At 40.9% G+C, this 24598-nt stretch overlaps 1 long non-coding RNA gene across 1 annotated transcript in view; it reads right to left on the reverse strand.

Annotated features, from left to right (window-relative positions):
- The window catches only part of LOC310674409, a 188631-nt gene that overhangs the window by 157278 nt on the left and 6755 nt on the right, over positions 1-24598 (reverse strand). The window contains exons 2-3 of the long non-coding RNA XR_014509568.1: positions 11220-11304; positions 6058-6234 (exon numbers count right to left, since the gene is read on the reverse strand). This is a non-coding gene — a long non-coding RNA (uncharacterized lncRNA). The remainder of the gene's footprint in view (positions 1-6057; positions 6235-11219; positions 11305-24598) is intronic.

Below are 24598 nucleotides of genomic sequence, written 5' to 3' on the forward strand. Positions count from 1 at the left end.
ATAGTCTGCCTTGCAGATATCTTTCTTCACCATAATTCTTTCTTAAGATGTAGATACAATGATGCACAAGAGATGACATTAAAATAAATCATGGACAATTATTACTATTAAATGTCATTTTGAACATTGTATTAATAATGCTAACTTGTGAAACTGGAACTGCAGTTTCTGTATTGCTGGCCAAAAAATAATGTCAATAAAGAATTTACAATCTTTTGTCTGTTGCGGAGTGGTCTTAGCTGAATGCCTGTATAAAGTTATAACAATGTAATGTGTAATATTACACATTATTACACAAGGGCACAAAGAGAAGGGGATGGCAGAGGACGAGATGGTTGGACAGTGTTCTCGAAGCTACCAGCATGAGCTTGACCAAACTGTGGGAGGCAGCGGAAGACAGGAGTGCCTGGCGTGCTCTGGTCCATGGAGTCACGAAGAGTCGGACACGACTAAATGACTAAACAACAATAATGTGTAATGTATGTAGACCACCACAACAGCCTGGTGTACCCAGTTAAGACAAGATGGCAAGAAAATGAAGCTTGTTGTAGCAAGCTTATAGCTGAGCATCTAAAAAAAAATCCTTCTGAGATCCACAATATAATAGTTTCCATTATTTATCTAAGGTGACTGCCAAGCAGAAAAACAAGCCTCCCATTGGCACCAATGGAAGCTTCCTTGAAATATAAACAGCAGATTCTATCGGCCATGTTTGTTGAGCCTGATGCAGGCAGAGAAAAAGTTAGCCTTCCTCTCCCCATTTCCACAGCCCCAGGGCTGCTTAGACTACCCCACGGCTGCTTTTTTTACATAACAAAAAGCATACACATTAATTGCATCCACATAATTAAATTCACATCTAGTTGGACCTTCAAGCCCATAGCCATAAAAACTATGCAATTCGGGGTGGCGGGTGTTATCTGCTACTATATCTAAAGAAACACAGGTCATGTTTGGAAAAACTTCAGAAAGTCACAATAGGATAATATCATTATTAGGATCATCAAAAATGTCGCTTTCAAAAGCAATCTTTTGAGTACTCTGGAATTCTTCTTCAAGACTGGATGTTAAATAAAACGGTAGGGAGGATGGTGATTTGGGAATAATATATAGTCTGTGCTTTGTAATATTATTAAGGTGGAGTGCAAGCAATGTTATGCAGCCTTAATTAGACTTAGCCTCTGCTAGGATGCACCAGGGGTATTGAGACCAAGAAACTATAATAGATGTTTCCTCTAATTTTTTGAAATGATAAAATCAGCGTAACACATCAGTCTCCCACAAGGAAACACATGGGTCCCTTGAAAGACAGAGAGCAGAAATGAAGAGAAATGGCATTATTTACAGTAACAAACCTTCAGCTTTATTTTATGTGTTAAACTATATGATGTGCAAATAGAAGCGAGATTGAGTAGCATTACGTAGTGGTTGGAGGCAATGTAAACCTCATTATCACCCCAAAACTTAAGTTCCATCTTAAGGTTGTGGAAAATAATCTTCTTCCAGTTAAAGAATTCCTCTCCTCAGAGCTAAATTCATTAATCTTCAAAAACACACACAAATCCCGCTTGTGCATTTGGGTAGAAAAGATCCAAAAGCCCCATTAGAATTTCCTCACTGTCAGAAGCCTATTGTGCATAGGCCAAGATGATCAAGAGCCTGGAAACCAAGCCTTATGAGGAACGGTTGAAGAAGCTGGGGATGTTTAGCCTGGAAAAGAGGAGACTGAGATTTGAAGATAGCCATCTTCAAATATCTCAAGTGCTGTCACATGGAAGATGAAACAGGCTTGTTTTCTCCTGCTTTAGAGGGTAGGACTCAAACCAATAGCTTCAGGTAAGCAGATTCTGACTAGACATCAGGAAGAATTTTCTGACAGTAAGAGCTGTTCAACAGTGGAATGGACGCTCTCAGAAGGTGGTGGAAGATCTGGATCACCACTGGTTCTACTTGCTTATGTCTGGTACCATTAATAATGAAGTGCTGAGTTCCATGGGGCCTGTCAGGCATTCATGGAACACTTTATGGGTCAAGAAACCTTCACCAAGCTCTGAAGTCACTCAGAAATTTTTGCTGGCTGTGATTGCCCAGTTCGTGTTACATTTCTTCATGAACACATGCATTCAAAGCAGAGTAGACTCTAAAGCACTGCCCAAAAAGGCATATGCCCAAAATATGCTACTTTGTACTTATAATGAAGGTAAAGGGACCCCTGACCATTAGGTCCAGTCGTGGCCGACTCTGGGGTTGCAGCGCTCATCTCGCTTTATTGGCCAAGGGAGCCGGCATACAGCTTCTGGGTCATGTGGCCAGCATGACTAAGCCACTTCTGGAAACGCCGTTTACCTTCCCGCCGGAGTGGTACCTATTTATCTACTTGCACTTTGACATGCTTTTGAACTCCTAGGTTGGCAGGAGCAGGGACCGAGCAACCCACAGCGCCACCTGCGTTTAGTGATAATAGGTAAAGGTAAAGGTACCCCTGCCCGTACGGGCCAGTCTTGACAGACTCTAGGGTTGTGCGCCCATCTCACTCAAGAGGCCGGGGGCCAGCGCTGTCCGGAGACACTTCCAGGTCACGTGGCCAACGTGACATCGCTGCTCTGGCGAGCCAGAGCCGCACACGGAAACGCCGTTTACCTTCCCGCTAGTAAGCGGTCCCTATTTATCTACTTGCACCCGGGAGTGCTTTCGAACTGCTAGGTTGGCAGGCGCTGGGACCGAACAACGGGAGCGCACCCCACCGCGGGGATTCGAACCACCAACCTTTTGATCGGCAAGCCCTAGGCACTGAGGCTTTTACCCACAGCACCACCCGCGTCCCTTAATAATTATCACTAAATTTGTATTTATAAGCTAAATATAAATATAGTATATATCCCTATAGTGTGGAAGACTGGGTGACCGGTTGGTATGTGTGCCTCCTTAGTTGGCCACTCAGTTAATGGGCAGTTTCAAGGCCCTGCTCTGTCTTCTAACTGTTCATTATTTGTAAACTAGGCTTGGGGCAGACAGTCTTTCAAACAGAGGACTCCTTTAAATTGAGGGCTATCCCTTCCCCTTTAAATAATAAGTCCCATGGCCACCATAATCCACAGAATGTCAAGGCTACTCATGTGGAGAGAGAGAAAGAAAGAATCATATGTGAATCATCTGCCATTTTTTTGCTGTAGCCTAAAATAAATAAATACAAATCCAGTTCCTACTAGCCGTAAGGCTTCTTAGCTATAGCAACTTTACCAAAGCTCTTTTGGGTATTTTGTCAAATACATGTTCTAGCCTCATCCTGTCTTATCATATAGCACATAGAGTAAGCTTATTACAAGCCCACAAGAAGTTTGAAAAAATATTAAGCTTAATGACATTTGAATCTTTAAGTCTGCACCAGTGCTCCTTGTGGCTTAAAGACCCTAAGCTCTAAATACCACAGCGGCTGCTACTTCATACTTCAAGTACAAATGCTAAGAGCAGGAACTCTTGCTCATACAACAAACTGAAATCCACAAGCATAAGGATATTATTAACTATTTTAGTCATCAGTTTTATTTCTTCTATTGTCTTGCACACAGTCCCTACAATGGCAGTGTGTTGAACAGGTCAAAAACTGCTAAGTTTTAAGGATTCTGCTATAGATCCTTTTTTGAAGAAGTAGTAGTAAACATAGACCCATTAGGAGGAAGTCATATGCTGCACTTGGTAAATTCAGGGGTTAAGAAATCCTGTCCTTTCACTCAGATAACATGCGTAAAACAGGGGCTAAGGAAATCTCTTCTGGAATTTTATCATCTTATAAGGTCTTCCTTATTAACATAAAATACTGGAGTGGTAACCCCCAGCCACTCTGGAACCATTATTCATCAAATATAGTGCAGGCTTAGTGTCCTGAATCATTACCGTAATGCATAGTTAAATAGATTGTGGCAGAACACAATTTTTCTCATGGAAAAGCTAGGATGAACTTCCCAGAATGAACATCAAGTATTGGCATCCGTAGTTATGTCAATTGCTGCATATCTCCCGCCCTGCCCCCACAAAAAGTGCATTCCCTAAAACATGCTAATTTATTGTCATACTCCTCTCCAATTCAAGGTACCAAAAGTTTCCCTTCTTTACTCTGCAATGGACATGAATCAGGATTGACCACTGGAAATGGCACCCATATGGTGACTTGCTAATTTAGAAAAGTAATTGTATACAACAATTTCATTTTTTACAAAAAATAAAAGTTTACAACAATTATATACAGTCATACCCTGGTTTTCGAACAGCTTAGTTCTTGAACCTTTTGGCTTCCGAATGTTGAAACCCAGGAGTGGCTGTTCTGGTTTGCGAACTATTTTTGGAAGCCGAACGTCCAAAGGGGCTTCTGCAGCCAATCAGAAGCCATGATTTGGTTTTTGAATATTTTGGAAGTTGAACAGCCTTCCGGAATAGATTCCGTTCGACTTCCAAGGTATGACTGTATACACAATAAAAGCCACTGTTGTGGGTTTTTAAAAATAAATAAATAAATAACGGATTACCAAAAACGGATTACCAAAAAATATTTGTGTTAATTGCTTGCATAAGCCGGGCAGCAAAGGAAACTTTTCAGCAAAAGCAAACATGTAAAGTTGAATATAGAAGATTCCTTCTGAAACTGGAAAATCATTCCACAAAACTGGGTCAGTGACACTGTAGGCTTGGTTTTACTTTGATGTCAAATGAGCCTTGCCAAGTCAGGGGACAACCAACAACATTCCTACAGATGATTTCAGTGATCAATCTGGGATATAAGAGTCCAGGCAGTCCCTAAGGTATCCTGGATCTAAGTCGTTCAGGACTTGAACCATGCAAGAACCTTGAACCAGGCTCGGTAGCAGATGGGCAGCAAGTGTAGATGTTTTGACAATCATGTCACATGTTGTTGACTTATCCCTGCTTAAGGTTGTAAGGCTTAGCACTGCCATTAAGCAATGCTTTTTCTCCTGACACGGGAACTATACTGGGTATCAGAAAGAAGAGATGGGCAGCACTACGTGTTGGGATGCCTGCAAGGGGTATGTCATCAAGAAGGCCATTTCTGGCTTCCTTCTCATCATGCTGCAGTTCTTGAGGTATGAGAGATGAGAATTCTGCGGGGAAGGCTGTGGGGATTAATTTATTGAAGAAAGCAATGGTCGCTGAACACATCACAGAAGAGAAAATTACTACTTGAAGACTTATGTTTAGGTTTGTTTCATATATTCATAGAAAACAAAAGGACTGCAAGATCTGAAATTAGGTCCCCGAAGTCCTTATTTCTCCTCCAGTAAATGTTACTGAGTTATACAGCAGAGCAACAGTTCTATTGGGCTAATAAACAAAAGAGGTGATCCATTCTTTAGAATCATATTCAGATGAAACATTAACATTAAAAAATGCTCCACACACGCATGGGCACACAACGTGAAAGCACCGATATTTCGGAATAGAGCTACATGGAAGTGTTCTCAATGATACAAGGCAGCCAAGAGCCTGAAAGCTAAAAGATAAATGTTGCTGTACAAATACACAGGAGGTGTAGTGCCCATAATTAACTAATGTAAGATGCTTTTCTTAAATGTACAGCTTCATTATAATCTATTGTGGTTAAAACCAACATTACACATTCAGCAGAATGAGAAGTGGGTCTCTAATTTTATGCTAGAAATAAAACCTACAGCATTTCAACAGTACACATTTTTAGGATTTTTTTTAATACACTGTTAAAAATAAGAATTCTATTTTCTTGTCTGAATTCAAAAATGATTGACTAGTGCACGGATATCAAGTAATAAATAAAACAGTCCTAGTGCCTGAAAGACTCTTGAATAAAGAGAAAATTATTTTTGGATTTTCTTTCTGATCAGATATGAAATATTCTGAAACGCCACCACTATAATTTGATAAAAAGCTTGATATCTCCAAATGAAAATAGGACTCAGCACTTTCATTTTTTTTCTGTCTCTAAAGGAACCTAGGTAAACTGATTTTCAAAAAATGAAAATCTCAGGCATAAAGGTGGAAGTAATGAAGCAAGTTTAAATATGCGCTGACCTTTGAAATGAACTGCAATCCATGTTGTTTGGCCAGGATCTGGCTGTGTAGCTGTCTCCATTGATTTCCAAAGCATAAAAGACCCGGGTGTTAGAGCTGCTCTGCTCTCTGGTGGATGTTGACAGGCATAGCTGCAAAGCTGTGAACACAGGCAGAAACGGCCATATGCTCAGTGCTCTGAAATATAAAACAAAGAATCCATCATTTAAAAAAAAAAAAAGAATATATATATATATTGCCCTTCTGCTGGAAAAGAAAGAAATAGGGATGTACATTTTTTCAGGTTACAAAATTGCTTCTTTTTATGGCTTTCCATGGCATCTAAATGAAAATCCAGTAATTTGGTAAATGAAAACATAATCCGATACAAGTCAATTTGAAAATAAGTCCATTGAGTTTAATGGGTCTTACTTCCAAGTAAGTAGGTATAGAATTGCCACCTAAAAGTAACATATCCTGAACCAGGCTTCCTCAACCTCGGCCCTCCAGATGTTTTGAGACTACAATTCCCATCATCCCTGACCACTGGTCATGTTACTGGCAGTAAAATATAACCTTGGCGTAGAGACAAGGGCCCAGTTTCTCAAGTGGTTCCTAACCAGTCAGACATTCTGCCTCACCAAGATTATTTTTCTAGACAGAGAATAGAAAGGGGGGAGCTTTCCTTCTATGCTCTCTCACCCTCAGCCCAGTTGTTTTCTGAATCTGCAGAGTAATCAGCAATGCCAGTAACACAGGGCACTTGGGATCCCCTGCCTTCGTAAGCCTTATCTTCTTATCTCTCCGCCCCGCCCCCCGCATTGCTGCCAGCTGGTCTCCTGCCAAGGAAAGATCTTGTGAGCATGCAGGTAACAGCTGATACTTTTTGAATTGAAGTTGTACCAGAAGTGGAGGACACAACAATCTGTAGCCCATTTGGGTGGTACAATGGCAGCTTTTGTTTTGGCAGAGAATCAACTTCGTTACATATTTTGGCATACGTATGTAAACATCTATGAGATGCTAAAAATACACAGTGGTTGATACAATACAGTGGTGTGTCACATACAGAAGAATACATATGTACCAGGGGTGTATATATGTGCTGTACAATCTCTGAATAATGAGCAGAACTCATATCTGGAGGATGTATACCTTGACAGAGCATAGAGGAACTTCCATAAGGTGCGACAGGGCAAAGCGGAGTCACACAGAGTGCCTCCTTGTACTTCATAACTCAATACGTTTTTTTAAAAACGCAAGTACATAAAGTGCATATAATATCTTGCCAGAGAAAACCTATGTCTCATTTACTAGCCATAAAGTTAGTGGGAGTTGGGGCTGCGGAAAGGGTGGAGCTTTCAATAAGCAAAACTTAACAACACGCTGCTTTCCAATGGACACGTCTTGCTTTCCCTAAAACGAGGAAAGTTTTTCCATGGCTATCAGATCCAAGCGGATTGGGGGAGGGATAAATAAACAGGAACAGAATCACATGGAGGAAAGTGATTCACTTTCTACTACTCTCCTAAACAACTTTAAAGATGCAGAGCACAAATACCCCTGGAACAATCTGTCTGCAGTTTGACAGATTTGTTATCCAGAGGCACCTCTCTCATGCCTGGAGGTTTAGCAATTCCCCTTTTTACACACTCCAACCTGCAATTGCTGCCATGGTAGCTCTCCTTCTAAAATCTGGTTGAGTTCATGCTCTCAGAAAGGGGAACCAAGGCTGCAAATTTTATCCAGTTCTTCCCAAAAGTTAGATGCTTCCTTTTTCAAAAAATAAAAATAAAGGTGCCCAGCCCTCAAGCCCCCGGATGGATTTGTTTGCAATTTGGCAAGATTAATCCCTTTGCTATGCCTGCATATTTCATTAATTTCTGTCCAAAGGGGGGGGGGTATAGTTTTTTCTTTTTCTTCCTCATAATACTGCATGATAGGAAACATAGCTGTTGTGGGCATGAAGCACAAGTAAAACTGGACAGAGAACAGAGCAACTCAGAATAGATCAACTTGCTTCCTGAAGTCAAATGCAGATAAGAAATGACTCCTGAGGGTCGGAGTGCGGGGAGGGAGTGGAGGCCCCTTAGAGAGCTGCCTAGGAAGTAAAATCATATATATATATATATATATAAAGACTCTTGACGCTGGTGCATGTCTTTAGTGTTGTTGTTGTTTAGTCGTGTCCGACTCTTCGTGACCCCATGGACCTGAGCATGCCAGGCACTCCTGTCTTCCACTGCTTCCCACAGTTTGGTCAAACTCATGCTGGTAGCTTAGAAAACACTGTCCAATCATCTCGTCCTCTGTCGTCGCCTTCTCCTTGTGCCCTCCATCTTTCCCAACACCAGGGTCTTTTCCAGGGAGTCTTCTCTTCTCATGAGGTGGCCAAAGTATTGGAGCCTCAGCTTCACGATCTGTCCTTCCGGTGAGCACTCAGGGATGATTTCCTTAAGAATGGAGAGGTTTGATCTTTTTGCAGTCCATGGGACTCTCAAGAGTCTCCGTCTGTAGTGCACACATGCTTTATTCTTCATATATGTAAATCAAGGGTGCCTATTTTCAAGCTATAGATTTTCCAGATAAGCATAGTATAAATAGATTCATATTTCTGAATATTTCTAATCAGTAGTAGTCTTGGTCTGAGGGAGTCCTGACCAAGTCTGACTAACTAAAACTACATTGTTATACACAATACTTTCAGCTTCTGCAAAAGTGAAAGTAACCTTAACTACCACTGTATCCTGAATTTCAACTATTTTCAACATATCCACTTTTTAGGAGATTTACTCAGACTCAAAATATGCCCAGCATTACTATCATTGTTTCATCCTACTGTATTCCCTCAGAGGTGGGAAATCGAAGAGCTGAATTCTGGACTCTTATGGTGGATTTTGCAGTAAACTGGTGATTTACAAATGGCAAAGGTTGCACACAGGGAAAACAAGAATTTGTGTAGACGGTATAAAATCAAGGCAATGTCAATCCAACGCCCAAATACCACAAAAAAACTCTTAGGAACCTTTTCCAGTAAGTCCTAAACCCAGGCTATCTTTTCCCCCTTCTTCCTATATCAGGAATTAAGACATTAATAGGAATTAAGACACTGTTAGAGGCACCACATAAAACTTGTTCAACATTTGTAAGATCTTTTAGTGTCGCAGACTTTGGAACTCCTTGCCTGTTGACATCAGCCAGGTGCTGGCACCTTAAAAAAAAAAGTACCAACAGATACAGTCATGGGGGGGGGGATCTATGCATTTTTTTAACACAAGCTTCCTCAACCTCAGCCCTCCAGATGTTTTTGGCCTACAACTCCCATGATCCCTAGCTAGTGGGACCAGCGATCAGGGATGATGGGAATTGTAGTCTCAAAACATCTGGTGGGCCGAGGTTGAGGAAGCCTGTGTTAACAAATCCAGTTCTTGCTCCAGGAGTGTATGGGAGGTGCCTGGGAAAATGCTTGAGTGAGCTTCAGAACACTTAACGCTGATTTCTGTAGTCAAACAAGGCATAATAATACCTGGAGACAGTCCCATCCGTAATCTCTTGGAGAAATGAAGGCAACCATAATTTCAAGTAGCAAAGGTGGGCATTTTTGTCTAAAAGAAGACTGAAAAGGTTTGGGTTTTTTTTAAAAAAAACAACAACTGAGACTTCGAGGAAATATTATTAAGTACTCACCTGGTTAAATTAAAGTTTTATAGCACATACATTTTATCCATATATAAACTCTCTTGACAGCAAACTGGTTATTAAAAACGGAACTACATTAATTATATTCATAAACAATTTGCCCGTCAAGCAACTTTGCTCCAAAATGTGACCTAACTAAAAGGCTTATAACAGCTTTCAGATACTAAACTTGTGACATCTTCCTTTTCCCTTCCATCCATAACCCTATTAGTTGTTTGTTCTCTCATATAAATTCAGCAGCGTAAATTTCAAGAGACTACTAAAAATATTTAGCAATATAAGTTAATAAAATGCATGTTGCTTAGTTGGCCATCTCCCTTAGCTCTTTAACAGGGCTTTACATCTTCAAAGGGTTTTGCATACATTAATTGGTTAATATGTTTTCTCCAAGACTCACAGAGTAACCAACAGATGTGCACCAGTAAAATTCTGGGTCTCCAGATACAGGTATTATACCAACTGTCAAATTATAAACATATAGTATAGACATTTCTTTATACCCAAGCGTTTCATGAAATAATTATAACTACAAATCCATGATGCACTGGGACTAAAGAGTAAGGGGAGACAGGATTAAATGACAAAGCTTGCTCCCTACAAGGATAGAAGGATGAGTTGAGATGGAGACTTGGGCTGAGGGCGATTAAATGACATACAGCAACTACAGTGTTATAACCAAAGGATGCAGATATTCATTTTATCTGCAGAATGAATTTAGATACTAAAAGTTGGCGACAGAAATCACTGAATAGACATAGATGGTTGGGTTTTAAGAAAACAAGTCAGTTTCTTAAACCATGATTTGACCTTGGCTTCTTTCTGCTACTAACCACTCTTAGTGGGACCACACTGCAGAAAACTTATTTCCCCATCCTGTTTTTACAGTTGGGCATAGCTATGTCTTCGTAAACTTAGTTTGGCCACTTGTGTTATCTGTTGGTGGTTTTTATTATTTTATCTATGCATATTTTGTGCTGATCTTCTGTGTTTTACTGGAGTTTTAAAATACATTATTGTTGGAGGCTTGTTTAACTTCATGTGATTGTGCAATGCTTTCTAAAAGGTGAGATATACATTTGTTCAATAACTTAATACAAAGGTGAGACTAATTGCAGTTTGTCTGAGTTCTGATGTCATGCTGCTCTGCAGCTGGTCTAAACTGGAAGCAAATTCTTCCAAACTCCTTCTCACCAGTGTACCAGAGGAGTGGAGAGAAGTATGTGGGACTAGGGCTGTCTGTGGCTCACCCCGGTAATGCTAAACCATGGACCAGAAGTATGTACAAATGCAGACATCATATCCCAGAACTGTGACTATGGCCAATTTTTTGTGCAAGGATAACATGAGGCAAGAAGTAACTTCATTTGCCAAGCAGCTCTTAACTGCTGCAAAGTGTTGATATGTGCTCTTATCAGAATTCATTCTAGCAAATCCACTGATCAGCAGTGTGATGATCCTTACCCTCCACCCCAATCATTTCTTACCTTCACTGAGCTCAGCCTTCTCTCTCTCCACTTCCCCCAGACAAGGTTTAGATTGAGCCTTCCAATGAGTTCTGATGTCACTTATCTGAAAGTCAGCATTAGATGCTTATTCCTCCTGTTTAATAGGAATACCCTTTCAAACTGTTATCAGATGTCTTCTTATAAGAAAATTCAGCCATACAGCAGGTAGCACTTAACCTATTGTAGTGCCCTAATTTTAACTGAACCACTGTCCCAAGTCAATTAAGTACGTGAATATGTATATCAAGATTAAAATTACGTGCAGATAAATAATAATAGGGGGAAACTGTCGGACTGTCCTACAGTTTATTTAAGAAGTCAATCAACTTTCAAGTGCAGCCCAATAAAACTCCCTTTCGCAGTGAATATTCTGCAGAAAGAATTTAAAACAGAAGCATATCTTAGAGGCAAAGGTAGGATAATCACAGTAGTATGCTACCTTCCGAGAGGATCTCATTATTTTGTGATTTAATCTCTGCCTGCAATTTGTGTGTGTATATGCTATAATCACATTTAACCTTGAGGAAAGCCAGCATCTGGTACATGTTTTCAGCAGGGAGATCTTATACTATTAAATGTGAAAAACTACGTCTGACTTTACACTTGCTGTGATGACAACAATAGCTCAAACAAATACTTATGTGCTTTTAAGCTTTCTGTTTGTGTGAATGATTTCAGATGCCAGATTATCACCTGTGTTACCTTGTTAACGTACTTCATCTTTGTGTCAGTGAAGATCATGCTGATGGAAAGGGGCAAGTTATATAAAATATTTTTCAGGCATGAATAAAAGTATTTGGAAAATAACTTGATTTTACATTCACTAGTTCCTTCATTGTTGTCTTTCCCCATTTTGACCTTCATCCACAAAGATACCTGATGAGAACATAGGAATAGCAACAACCATAATGTTTCCTGTAATTCTTGTTTGTTATATGAACAAGCATTAACAACATTTCAGGATAATTCAAGGTCATTTGTTTCTTACGCTCAGCAATATAGAATTTCTTATTATGAAGGGTAAAAAAGCTAATGAAAGCTCCAGATAGCCTCCAGCTGAGTGCTGGGTTCTGGTTCAGCTTTGTGTCCATGATTAAGGGAATCAAAGTCACACACACAAAAACCTGTGGCTATTGAAATATTTCCACATATCAGCATAATCTTTCTCCTTGATAAGAATGCAGCCCAGCAGCTGAATGGAAGATGGCAGCCTCTTTGTTTTGGTAGGTGTAACCAGGGATGTGCAAATTGCAAACCATAATCACCAATTGATATATTAGTATAAACAAGTTTTAATAGCAACTCTGCCACATACTTAATGATAATCTGTCTTAATCTGCTATTGATATTTGCATGTTACATAATAGCAGGATCACTAGGCCTTCAACTGAGGAGGAGAAAGCTTCAGCGTCATATAATATGATGTGTTATACTTTTTTATGGCTAGAGAAAGAAAGGGCTGCAAAGAAGAAACAAGAATGCAAAGCAATCCCTGCCGAATGAGACCAAAGACAGAGACTGATTTAGTGTAGCACAACCAGTTCCGTCACAGTGGGCGCCAAGCTTACTGTAGGTAAAGCGACTCCTGACCATTAGGTCCAGTCGTGGCCGACTCTGGGGTTGCGGCGCTTATCTCACTTTATTGGCTGAGGGAGCGGGCGTACAGCTTCCAGGTCATGTGGCCAGCATGACTAAGCCGCTTCTGGCAAACCAGAGCAGCGCACGGAAACGCCATTTACCTTCCCATCGGAGCGGTACCTATTTATCTACTTGCACTTTGATGTGCTTTCAAACTGCTAGGTTGGCAGGAGCAGGGACTGAGCAACGGGAGCTCACCCCATCGCGGGGATTCGAACTGCCGACCTTCTGATCAGCAAGTCCTAGACTCTGTGGTTTAACCCACAGCGCCACCCACGTCCCAAGCTTACTGTAGGGGGCGCCAAAATTATGATGCAGTGAATTGAGCAGAATGGAAGATGAGAAGCAGGAAAGGGTACAAATTTTAGCCACACACAGGGCGCCACTGAAATTTGAAAGACCAAAGTCTGCCCCTCCCAAAGGCCCATCTGTTTTCACAGTGGCCAACCACATACCTACTCATGATCCTCAGCAACTGATATTCAAAGGCAGATTGTATCTAATAGCAGCGGCATAATGTAGTCATCATATTTAACATCCACTTTATCCTCTAATCTCTTTTTAAAAGATGTCCAAATTGGTGTAATTCTAGGGCAAACTAAGTCCATTTCCCAGCATTGGTGTCAGAAACCAACCAATGACTGAAACCCATGGGGCATGCCTGCCAGGCAGGGGAGAGGGCATCACACAAATTTGCTCCAGCGAAGTGTAGCAAATATTTATATGCAGAATTTACTGTTTTAAAACATTGTTTCACTGTATGATTCCACTGTGGAGATTTAAGAGACAGATGCATTTTCCTCCAAGAGTTACGTTAGACTTAGTTTTACGAGTAAGATATGCTTTAATCAATACAATCCTAACTCTAAACAAGGAGTTTTAAGATAAGCTCTGTCACTATTATAATTCAAACTCTATTTAGGCAAATTTCACTCATAGATTATAGTTTCTCCTGTATGCATATATTAGTGCAAATGAAGAAAAGACAACCTAAACATCAGCATGCCATTGTCAATGATTCTCTCAAGTTCTCAGGCAAAGCTGTGATTTATAGCTGCAAGCTGTAGTATATCCCTTTTATTGGGGCAACATTGACTTTGACTTGTGTCCTTGGAATAAAACAGACTACTAATCAAAATCATACTAGGCTTTTACAAATCATTATTTAGAATACTCCTAATTCATTCTGAACCATGCCAGAATTATCACTGCTTCCAAAACCAAAAACCAAAACTGTTGCTGGGAAAGAGAAAGTTTTGCAACTGTCAGATCACCTTTTGTTTAGTTGACTAACAACACAATCCATTTGCTCTACATACATTAATTTTCAAGGTTTGAAAAGTATTTTTTGGTGTAAGCTGTGCACTTGATTAACTTGCACTGCCCTTCCATGTTGAGTTTTTTGAATTTTAATAGATAGCCAAGTTCATAATAATGCATAGTTGATTTCAACAGTTTTTGACAGATATTTGCAGAGGTTTCACATACTCATTAGTAGAATCTTTAGATATCTACAATTAAATTAAAATAGTAGTAGTTTACCATTACTAAATGTCTTCTTCCTTGGATACATCCCAACTCATTCATTAGTAAAATCATTCAATGAGATAATCAAAGTGAATGGATGCATGGAAACAAGAACAGAAGAAAGAGAAGAAAGAAAACAGTTCAATCAAGAACTCCAATTTTACATTAAAATCCATTTTCTTTAGCATCTTTAGTCATAGGGTGCATGGGGAAGCAGTTAACTGTTTAACTGCTTCAGTAATCTTTTTATTAATAATTATCATCATCATCATCATCACACTACCATTCCATCAAAGAGTTCAGGACAATGCATGTGTTAAGCCCACCTCCATCCTAACTTTAAAAGGAAATTGTGAGGTAGGCTGAAAGGCAGCATCTAAAGCCATCCAGGTGAACATCTAGGCTCTGTTTTATGCTTTTCGTACAAACACAGACTAATCCAATTATATCCAATAAAGTTGTCCCATTCATGTAAGAATTTCTGCTTGTGCAACCTAACCCCACCCCCACTTTCTTCCCTCCTCCTGTCCCCCTTCCATCTGTACTGGAGGTACCCTAATCCTCTGGTGCAGGAGGGAGGGCTCAGTGGGGAGAGGAGAGTGAAGGAAAATTCAACTGCACAAGCAAAAGTCCTTGCACAAACAGGACGACTGTGTTGGGAAGAACCCTATGTCTTCTCAGAAATAAGTTCCATTGAATTCAGTGGGGCTTACTCCTAGTTACCTAGGGTTAGGATTGCAGCCAACTTGACTCTTTGGCAAAAGGCCCTAAAAATAAGATAGAATTATCAATGCTAAAGGTGTGCTGGCTACTAACAGGCTGATAAACTCCAATATCTGGGTTATTTCATCCTCTAAGTGGCTATGTGTTATATGTCAGTATGTTTGCTTGAACCCCCAAGTGAGTGCTGAAACTAACATTAAAGTACCTATCAGGTGCTTTTATATCAGCTCCGTCCAAATCTTCATAATCAGCAATGGCCAACTATTACAGAAAGCATTACTTAAGATGGACAGATACTGTATATGGCTTATCAACTGTTTACCAAGGGTATCCAAAACATGTCTATTTTCCTAATATGCAATGGTGTTCTATTTGCTTTAGGGGAAATTTAAATCTTCTGAGAAACATGTTTTAAAATTTTGGACATCTTCAGGAAACATCTGGTTAATTCTTACAATGATGTCATGCCTTCATGTGACTTTTCAAGAGTTTGGGGCCAAATTATAAGTGGTGGTGGCCTGACAGGTTTGACTAATAGCAGCTGAAAGCTTATGGGCTAAGTTACTTGTACTCTTTGGCTCCTTAGTGTAACTTTGTGAACAGCAACAAATGAAATGCAATTGTGATTATAACATGGACAATGCTGGTGGGTGCTGTTGGGAGTTAGTGGTGCAGCAATATCAGAAGAGCTTCTGGTTACCCATACTGGTATTGAAGTAACTAAGGACCTGCTATCCTTAAATAACCAAAAATACTAGTAACAGTCTCCAATATATGCCTCATCCACAATCACATTCTTTAGTCTTCAGGTGGCTGCATTGAGGAACCCTTAAAGGAAAAAGGAACAAAACACTATGTCATCCAATAGCTATACAGTGGTACCTTGGGTTAAGAACTTAATTCGTTCTGGAGGTCTGTTCTTAACTTGAAACTGTTCTTAGCCTGAGGTACCACTTTAGCTAATGGGGCCTCCCGCTGCCGCCGCACCACCGCTGCACAATTTCTGTTCTCATTTTGAAGCAAAGTTCTTAACTCGAGGTACTATTTCTGGGTTAGCGGAGTCTGTAACCTGAAGCGTCTGTAACCCGAGGTACCACTGTACTGTTTCTGGGTTAGTGGAGTCTGTAACCTGAAGCATCTGTAACCCGAATTACCACTGTATTTCAAAAGAAGAACTTACTAAATCTTCTGAGAAGCATGGGTATAATATTACAAACATACTTATGTAAGGTTAACAGGGGGGGAAAAACCTGTACAACATAAAGGTTAAGCTAGTGTTGACATTGACAGTTGTTGGGGGATTATTATTTTTTCTATTGAAAAAAGCTTCAAAAATATGTATCAGATTTAGCCCAAGCTGAGTTCTTATCTCTTAAGAATAATTGACAATGTTTAAAGTCTTAGCACTGGGATTATGGAGTGAGGACAACTGGAAGACTCTAAATTACCCTTGAAATTCCTTGAGTTTAGATCTGATGCAAACTTGAGTAGCGCTAATTTACACGTTCTACTATAACAACTTCTAAAGAACTGCTCTATTGCAGTCTGGAATAACAATATTTTAGTATACTGCATTCTTTTTTAAACAGACAGCGTTTTAATTCTAACACATATTCTTACATAGATAGTACGTAAGAAAAAATCAAAACTATATTTGGCATTGGCAGAGAAGTATATATGCAGTTGGCCCTAAGTGTTTGAATAAATTAATGGCTGAAATACCAGCTCAGTTAGACAGCTGAAATCATTTGATTCTATTCAAAGTGCCCTTGAACAAAAGTAGGGACATCATGACTGTTCCTTCCTGTGTACTCTGTAATCCTTGCCAATGAAATTAGTGTCTATTGATTTCCTAATTCCCTAACAAAAGTGTCAAAATAGAAGAGATAAATGAAAATGCTGTTGACCTCTGTTCTCTACATTTTCTACACCTGTCTACATATGAATAGGTGTTGTTTACAATTTCTTGAAAGTCAGAAGCATCAATCTACCTGATCTTAAACACAGTTCACTGAGATTTCCAACCTGCCTCAGTCTATATTATTAAACCTTATCATGTTCCCAGCTTTATGTAAGATGTTAAATAAAATAATCCGGGAACTGTTAAATAAAAGTAAATTTTATTTCAGATTTTAAAACATAGGTCTTTATGAGGCAAATTCATAAAAACCAAACTAAACCAAACCAAGCCTGGCATGGAACGCTAACATTCACAAGATGAAACCTGTGCTAACATACTTGTTGATAGATAAGGTGCCACAAAACTTTTTCCAGCCTGGCAGATCCTATTAGCAGGTTGTTCATGAAATGCATTAGTCAAAATAATAATGAAAACTGATGTCCAGGTCACATAATATTCTCTCTTGTCAATGGAAGTACATTCTTTTAAGATAAAATGACATCACCCAAAAACCCTTATTGAAGTCAGGCAACAATCCCAGGAAAAATCTTGTTTCATAAATTTTTTTAGCACAGTGGGCAAGTATTATCAGTGAGGTTTAAAATGAAAAATCCAGGCAGGGGTCATAGAATCAGAGAACTGTAGAGTTGGAAGGACCCCCGAGGGTCATCTAGTCCAACCCCCTGTAATGCAATAATCTCAACTAGATCATCCGTGACAGACGCTCATCCAACTTCTGCTTAAAAGCCTCCAATAAAAGACAGTCCACCACTTCTGGTAGGGAGGGGGGGTCTCTACCACTGTTGATTTTAAATATTTTTGAATGGTTTAAATACTTTTTAAAACTGTTTTATTGATAATTTTATTGTTTTATTCTCTTAATGAACCACTTTGAAGATTTGTTACAATCAAGCAGTGTATGAATGTTGTGCTGGGTAACAAACAAGTTACCAAGTCAATATCTTCATTTCCTTGTGGGGTCCTTCTGGCTTCTCTCAGGATTGCAGTGTGGCCTGAAGCCTGGTCCAGCAACAACCTGCCATGATTTGGCAATAGTTTCTGGCATGCTGTCAAGAAGCTTAGTTCCCTTCTTAGCTCTTTGCCGCAGTGATATCAGCTTCCCTTCAGATGCTGCTTCTACTGGCTTCCTTCAGGCTTCTCCCAGTCTCCCCCTAAATTCCTCACCATTCCACTCCAACTGAATTAAGCTACAGTGGTACCTCAGGTTACAGACGCTTCAGGTTACATACGCTTCAGGTTACAGACTCCGATAACCCAGAAACAGTACCTCAGGTTAAGAACTTTGCTTCAGGATGAGAACAGAAATTGTACTCTTATCTGAATAGCACTGAAACTGGCCTTTCATTTTCACCAGTCAGGCTTGTCCACCCAATCTCTACATTCTGCCTTCTTATTGGTCTATAAGGATGAGTCAGTAAGAGCACAAGTCAGCTTGGTTCATGGCTAATGCTTTACATACATAATCTTTACTACATAAACAATCTGATTTCTCTGCAGGGTTACAACTGCCAGTTAAAAAATAGACCCAGCAAGAAAACAACTCTCTTCCTCTATCTCACTGTGTGTAGGCATTTTTGAACCTAACTTCCCACTCCACTCTCAAAATGAATTTTATTCTCTGTGAAATTGATAGAAGGAACAAGAATTCATGCTTCTACACCAGCCTCCTCGTTTTATTTTAATTGTGACAATTCTCCATTAAGCAGTCAACCCATGAAATGACTTTGGATTTTACTTGCAGGTCATACATACTATTAAAAACCAGAGAGGGGAAAGTATTCTCTTAAAGTTGTTTAAATGACTTTATCATTTTTAGCATTATTAATTCATGCTACAAATAGTTTATAGTGTCAAGTTTAAAACTTCCTGTAATTAAAGGATGAAAAATGACAGCACCATTACATTAAGAATTAATAGTACACTTCCTCCTTGAAAATGGATTTCATATTTTGGTCACCACATAAAAGAAAGGAAATGCAACAAAAGCTTCTTCTGTTAAAAAAAAAAGCTACAAGATGAACACCAAGGCCCTCTGCACACATTATTAATACTTACAACATTTCCAGTGCAGTCCTATGTCTACTCAGAAGTATTCCCAGGAACTGAGGTTAACACTTCAGCCTTAGTTGCCTTGATACTATGATCCCAAACAACTAGGGAAACAGTATTTTAACTTACTGAGCTAAACCTGCTACTGGAGGACATGTAGACATAAAGATACTGATGAAATCCACTTGGCATAGTAGGGAGGTGGAAACCGTCAGTGTGGATGATGACACAAAGCCAAAGATAGCTTCAGAGGGATTTTCCAGGGCCCCAAGACTAGAAGAGGGTCCACCACTGTAACAGTGCTACCCATTTTGCTTTGAACACATTATTTAAAAAAAAAAAAATCAGATGCAGCCTGTGAGAGTCTATCCATATTATGAGCACAACTAATGGTACTACTATGCCCAATGGCTTCCAAAATCCTATATCCAGCATTATATTATTAACAGTGGTTGTCAAATCCACAGCGTGGTTTACATACAAACCTAAACCATGGTTTAAGCTTTCAGATGCAGTGTTTAATTAATTAAGTTAAGTTAAGTAGAATGTTTATACAGAACTAAATGGATGAATTGTGCAGATTCCATATACAAAAAGATTGAAAAAGTCCTATGTGGTGGCATTAGCTCATCACCACCCCCCGCCCCAGGAAAGCTAAACTGTTCTAGTTACCGTATTTTTCGTCCCATAGGACGCTCCGTCCCATAGGACGCACCTACTTTTTTGGGGGGGAAATAAAGGAAAAATTTTTTTCCCTTTATTTCCCCCCCAAAACCAGGTTGGGGAACAGTGGGATGGCGGCGCTGCGCCTCCCCGCTGTCCCCCGAGCTTGTGGGGCTGGCCGATGTCTGCCCGGCGCGAGGGCGCTCTGCTTCAGGGCGCCCCATGCGCCGGGCGGCAGGCTGCCGCCCGCAAGCCTTGCGCGCCGGGGGGAGTTCTCCCCCGGCGCGCAAGGCTTGCTGACACTTGCGCGGAGCACGGGGCGTCCTCCGAAGGGCGCCCCGTGTTCCGCGCTGCAGGCTGCCGCCCGCAAGCCTTGCGCGCGGGGGGGAGTTCTCCCCCGGCGCGCAAGGCTTGCTGACGCTTGCGCGGAGCACGGGGCGTCCTCCGAAGGGCGCCCCGTGTTCCGCGCTGCAGGCTGCCGCCCGCAAGCCTTGCGCGCCGGGGGGAGTTCTCCCCCGGCGCGCAAGGCTTGCGGACGCTTGCGCGGAGCACGGGGCGTCCTCCGAAGGGCGCCCCGTGTTCCGCGCTGCAGGCTGCCGCCGGCAAGCCTTGCGCGCCAGGGGGAGTTCTCCCCCGGCGCGCAAGGCTTGCTGACGCTTGCGCGGAGCACGGGGCGTCCTCCGAAGGGCGCCCCGTGTTCCGCGCTGCAGGCTGCCGCCCGCAAGCCTTGCGTGCGGGGGGGAGTTCTCCCCCGGCGCGCAAGGCTTGCTGACGCTTGCGCGGAGCACGGGGCGTCCTCCGAAGGGCGCCCCGTGCTCCGCGCTGCAGGCTGCCGCCCGCAAGCCTTGCGCGCCCAGGGGAACTCCCCCCAGGTGCGCAAGGCTTGCGGATAGCTTCCTGGAGCCTGGAGAGCAAGAGGTGTCGGTGCGCACCGACGCCTCTCACTCTCCAGGCTTCCGCGAAAACCTGCATTCGCCCCATAGGACGCACACACATTTCCCCTTCATTTTTGGAGGGGAAAAAGTGCGTCTTATAGGGCGAAAAATACGGTAAATTATGGCACTACAGGGATCTGCCAGCAGAATCACACCATAGTAGCTGAATGTACTACACTACTTCAGTTCACTGGAAAACCTGGTCAGTAGTATTGAGGAGTATATCAAAACTACATCCTCTGTCCTTGCCCAGGATTAGTGGTAGATCACTGAGCATCCATTCAAAAGTTTGGCTGTTGTTTTTAACTGGGAGCCGTAAGTGAAAAGTGGTGGTCTCTTCCTTTTCTTCTCGGTTTGTCCTGTAGTAGACAATGATACTTTCTTCTCACAGGTCTTAGATGCTAGGCCTCTACTTACTCACAGGGCCTGCCCTCTACCTAAAACATCTACAGTGGTACCTTGGGTTATGAAATTAATTCGTTCCGGAAGTCAGTTCTTAACCCGAAGCGTTCTGAACCCGAGGCGCGCATTTCCTACATAGGCCTCCCGTGCCCCAGAAGAGGAATTGCGTTCATATCCCGGAGCAAAGTTCGCAACCTGGGACACCTACTTTGTGGAGTTTGTAACCCGAGGTACCACTGTACTCACCAGCCAACAGCAGGCTACATAGCAAAGATATAGAAACAGGGGGCAGGCCCTGTGGCAGACCCACAAGATGCCCACTGTTTTCCATGTCAAGTCCAAAAACACTTTTTCAAGACCAAATACTGTCATCCAAACTATGAGCCGTTAATATGCCAGCTTATCTTTCAGTATGACATATACCAACTATGTTCTTCCATGTTCTACTGGCAAATAAGCCAGTCTCCACAGAAAAGAATAAATGAACACAAATCTGACATTCAAAAAGGGTGCACTGTAACAGACCTTAAAGTGCCCATACTCAGACAAAGACACTTCCAAGTAAAAAAACACTGCATTACATTTCATCATGGGGTTCAGCACTATCACTTGTGACAGGGTACCCATGCTGTCAAGCATTTTGTTTCATGAAAGGCCACTGCTAATAACATCATTACCATCTATACTTACCTGAAGGAATGACCACCGGGTGTGAAGCACACTTCCGCCACAGACAAGCCACAGCTGTCTGAACGCCATGTCCTCTATCTAACCTTTGGCTTTCTCAGTGGTCTGCCGTGCCCTGTCTGTGACCTTTGTCTCCTTCGTTTAAACATTGTTCAGGGAGAAGGTGACGCGGTGGAAACAGGTGCCAAAATAACTTTGTACCACCCCACAATCGCATGATTGGAAGATGTGTAAAGGGCACAGTCCAAAATGTATCTGACTGGTTTTACATATTGTGCTAATAAAAAGAGCCTCTGAGGAGCTAGCTGGCAGCTTGCTTATGCATAGCTTACCTGCATCATCAACTCCTGTCTCATGCCCTTCACTTCATTTACCTGAATTTTATTTTTTTCTGATATCCCTATTTACAGTAATGGCCCTCCACCGCCAGCACCATGGCTTTATATACACCTTCATTCAGGATAACATTTCATGTATCTGATGATGTGGTCCATGAAAAGTTTATGCTATAATACATTTATTATTCTTTAAGGTGCCACAGTACTCTCCCACCCCCAACCCCTGCCACTATTAGAACCAGCTGTTGCTCATTTTGTCTTGTTTTAAGTATATCATACCCATTTGCTTTTACATCTTTGGGCAAATGCTAAGCAAACATCCCAAGAGAACCTCAGAGACAATGTCACATTCATTAGCCACAAGTAGATTTTTTTTTCTTTTCCTGTAACCTCACAGACCTATTAAAAGACCACTGGCTGGCATCCATAACTGAAAGCACTCTTATAACTTCAGTCTAGACATGATCTTATCTAAAAGCGCCTTCAGTCATTTTGTATTCAGAAGCACTATCCAGATTTTTTTGTTGGCTCTTTAAATATATTAGCCTGATTATTTTATTACAGCAACTATGTCATTGATCAAAGAATGAAAATGTGAGAACAGATATAATGAGTTCAAACTGTGGTGATTTAACCAGTGCTCCATTTGCAAAGGTAGCCACCTTTGACTAAAGACAGGGGAACAAAAAGAAAGCACTCAAAATAACAGCAATATGGGAACTTTGGGTCAAAGCGTTAAAGGACACTATTTCAATAAAGATACAATTGGTGGCATCCAATTGGTGTCCCTCTGCTGAAGGAATAGGGAGAGAGGCGATTTTTGGCAATTCTCCCTACCTTCTACAACCCTCCATGTCCTTCAAGTCTTCTCAGAAAGATGTGTGGAGAACTGCAAGAGAGGAGGAATCATTGAAATTGCCTTCCTCCATGTCCTCTCCAAAAAACCTGTTTGCTAATCCAAAAGCATTAAAAGTGTGATAAAAGCTTAGAGGTAAGTTGCTACACTAAGTGCCCAAAGAAGTTTGGTCAATGTTGTTACTAGACCAGAAATCTTCAGGACTGCAAGGTGTAATGAATTGAATAGTCTGATGAATTAAAAAAGGTGCCCAAGTTAATAATGTACATTTTTAAAGTGTTAATTATTTTAAAAACATCACTGTTTAGAAATCCATGCATTATAGACACCTTCTTAGAAAAATAAACCCTCTTTTCCACAGAATAGAATGTCTTCTGAAATATTGCAAGCTATGCATCACATAAAAGCAACGAAGTATGCTGTTTTTAGAACTATTTATTCATATGCAAATTCATTAAGAGTTAATTGAAATATTAAAATTCACACTATTGGCTAATATTTATTTAATCAAGTGACAACTCTATTAGTTTTGCTCCACTTATGTGCCAAAACCATTTGGGTATTCATGTGGGGTGTGTATCTCAAATGGTCTTTCACCTTTGTATGATGCCCAATGTCACACACAAAAACGCTCTATTGTTAAACAGGGCTTAAGGATGTAGATTGAAAAATCAATAAAAAACATGCCACTGCTCCAGATACAAATTGCCAGCAGTCAATAAAAAGGAAAGATTAAGGAGAGCTACAGAACCAAGAAACAAGGCCATGTCTCTACCACAGATCACGTGAGTCATCAAACTCAATCCAGATTTTCTTCTATTCTTCCACTCTGATCAGCACTGATCTTTATTTTAAAGCTCTGAATCAATGCATTCAGTTTTCTCAAATATCCTTTATTACTATTGTTTTGTTTCTAGGGATGCTGCTTTTCTTTATCATGGCATACTTCATTTGCCTTTTTGATAAGGATGCACTGTAAACTACAGGTCTATATTTTCTTAACCATTTGACACAATTAAGTGTTGTCTGTTTCAACGAGAGCCCTTGCAATCATGAGTGGAAACAAATTTCTACTCTCCAGCATTCTCTTTTAGGAATGCATAAGATTCTTCTGCTGAGACAGAAACAGCATAGAAACTTAACATGCCGCCCCTAAAGGCACACATACTGATCATGAACTATTTCTACCCTACCTCTCAGAATGGGATATTAAGGGTTGAAAAATCCAAGTTTAGATAAACAAAAAGCAAACACATGCTTCTATGGTAGGGACACAATCAACTGTTCATGGCTTTTAGCTTATCCTTTCTAATCTTTATTCCCAGCTACAACAAAGTTTTAAGTACATATAATGGCATTTGCCTACATTTTTCTTTTTCTCCCAACTTTTGTTTATTGTCGTTTAGTCATGTCCAACTCTTCGTGACCCAATGGACCAGAGCACGCCAGGCACTTCTGTCCTCCACTTCCTCCTGCAGTTTGGTCAAACTCATGTTGGTAACTTCGAGAACACTGTCCAACCATCTCGTCCTCTGTCGTCCCCTTCTCCTTGTGCTCTCAATCTTTCCCAGCATCAGGGTCTTTTCCAGGGAGTCTTCTCTTCTCATGAGGTGGCCAAA

Source organism: Podarcis tiliguerta (assembly GCF_965153285.1).
Source record: "Podarcis tiliguerta genome assembly, chromosome: 3".
NCBI lineage: Eukaryota > Metazoa > Chordata > Lepidosauria > Squamata > Lacertidae > Podarcis > Podarcis tiliguerta.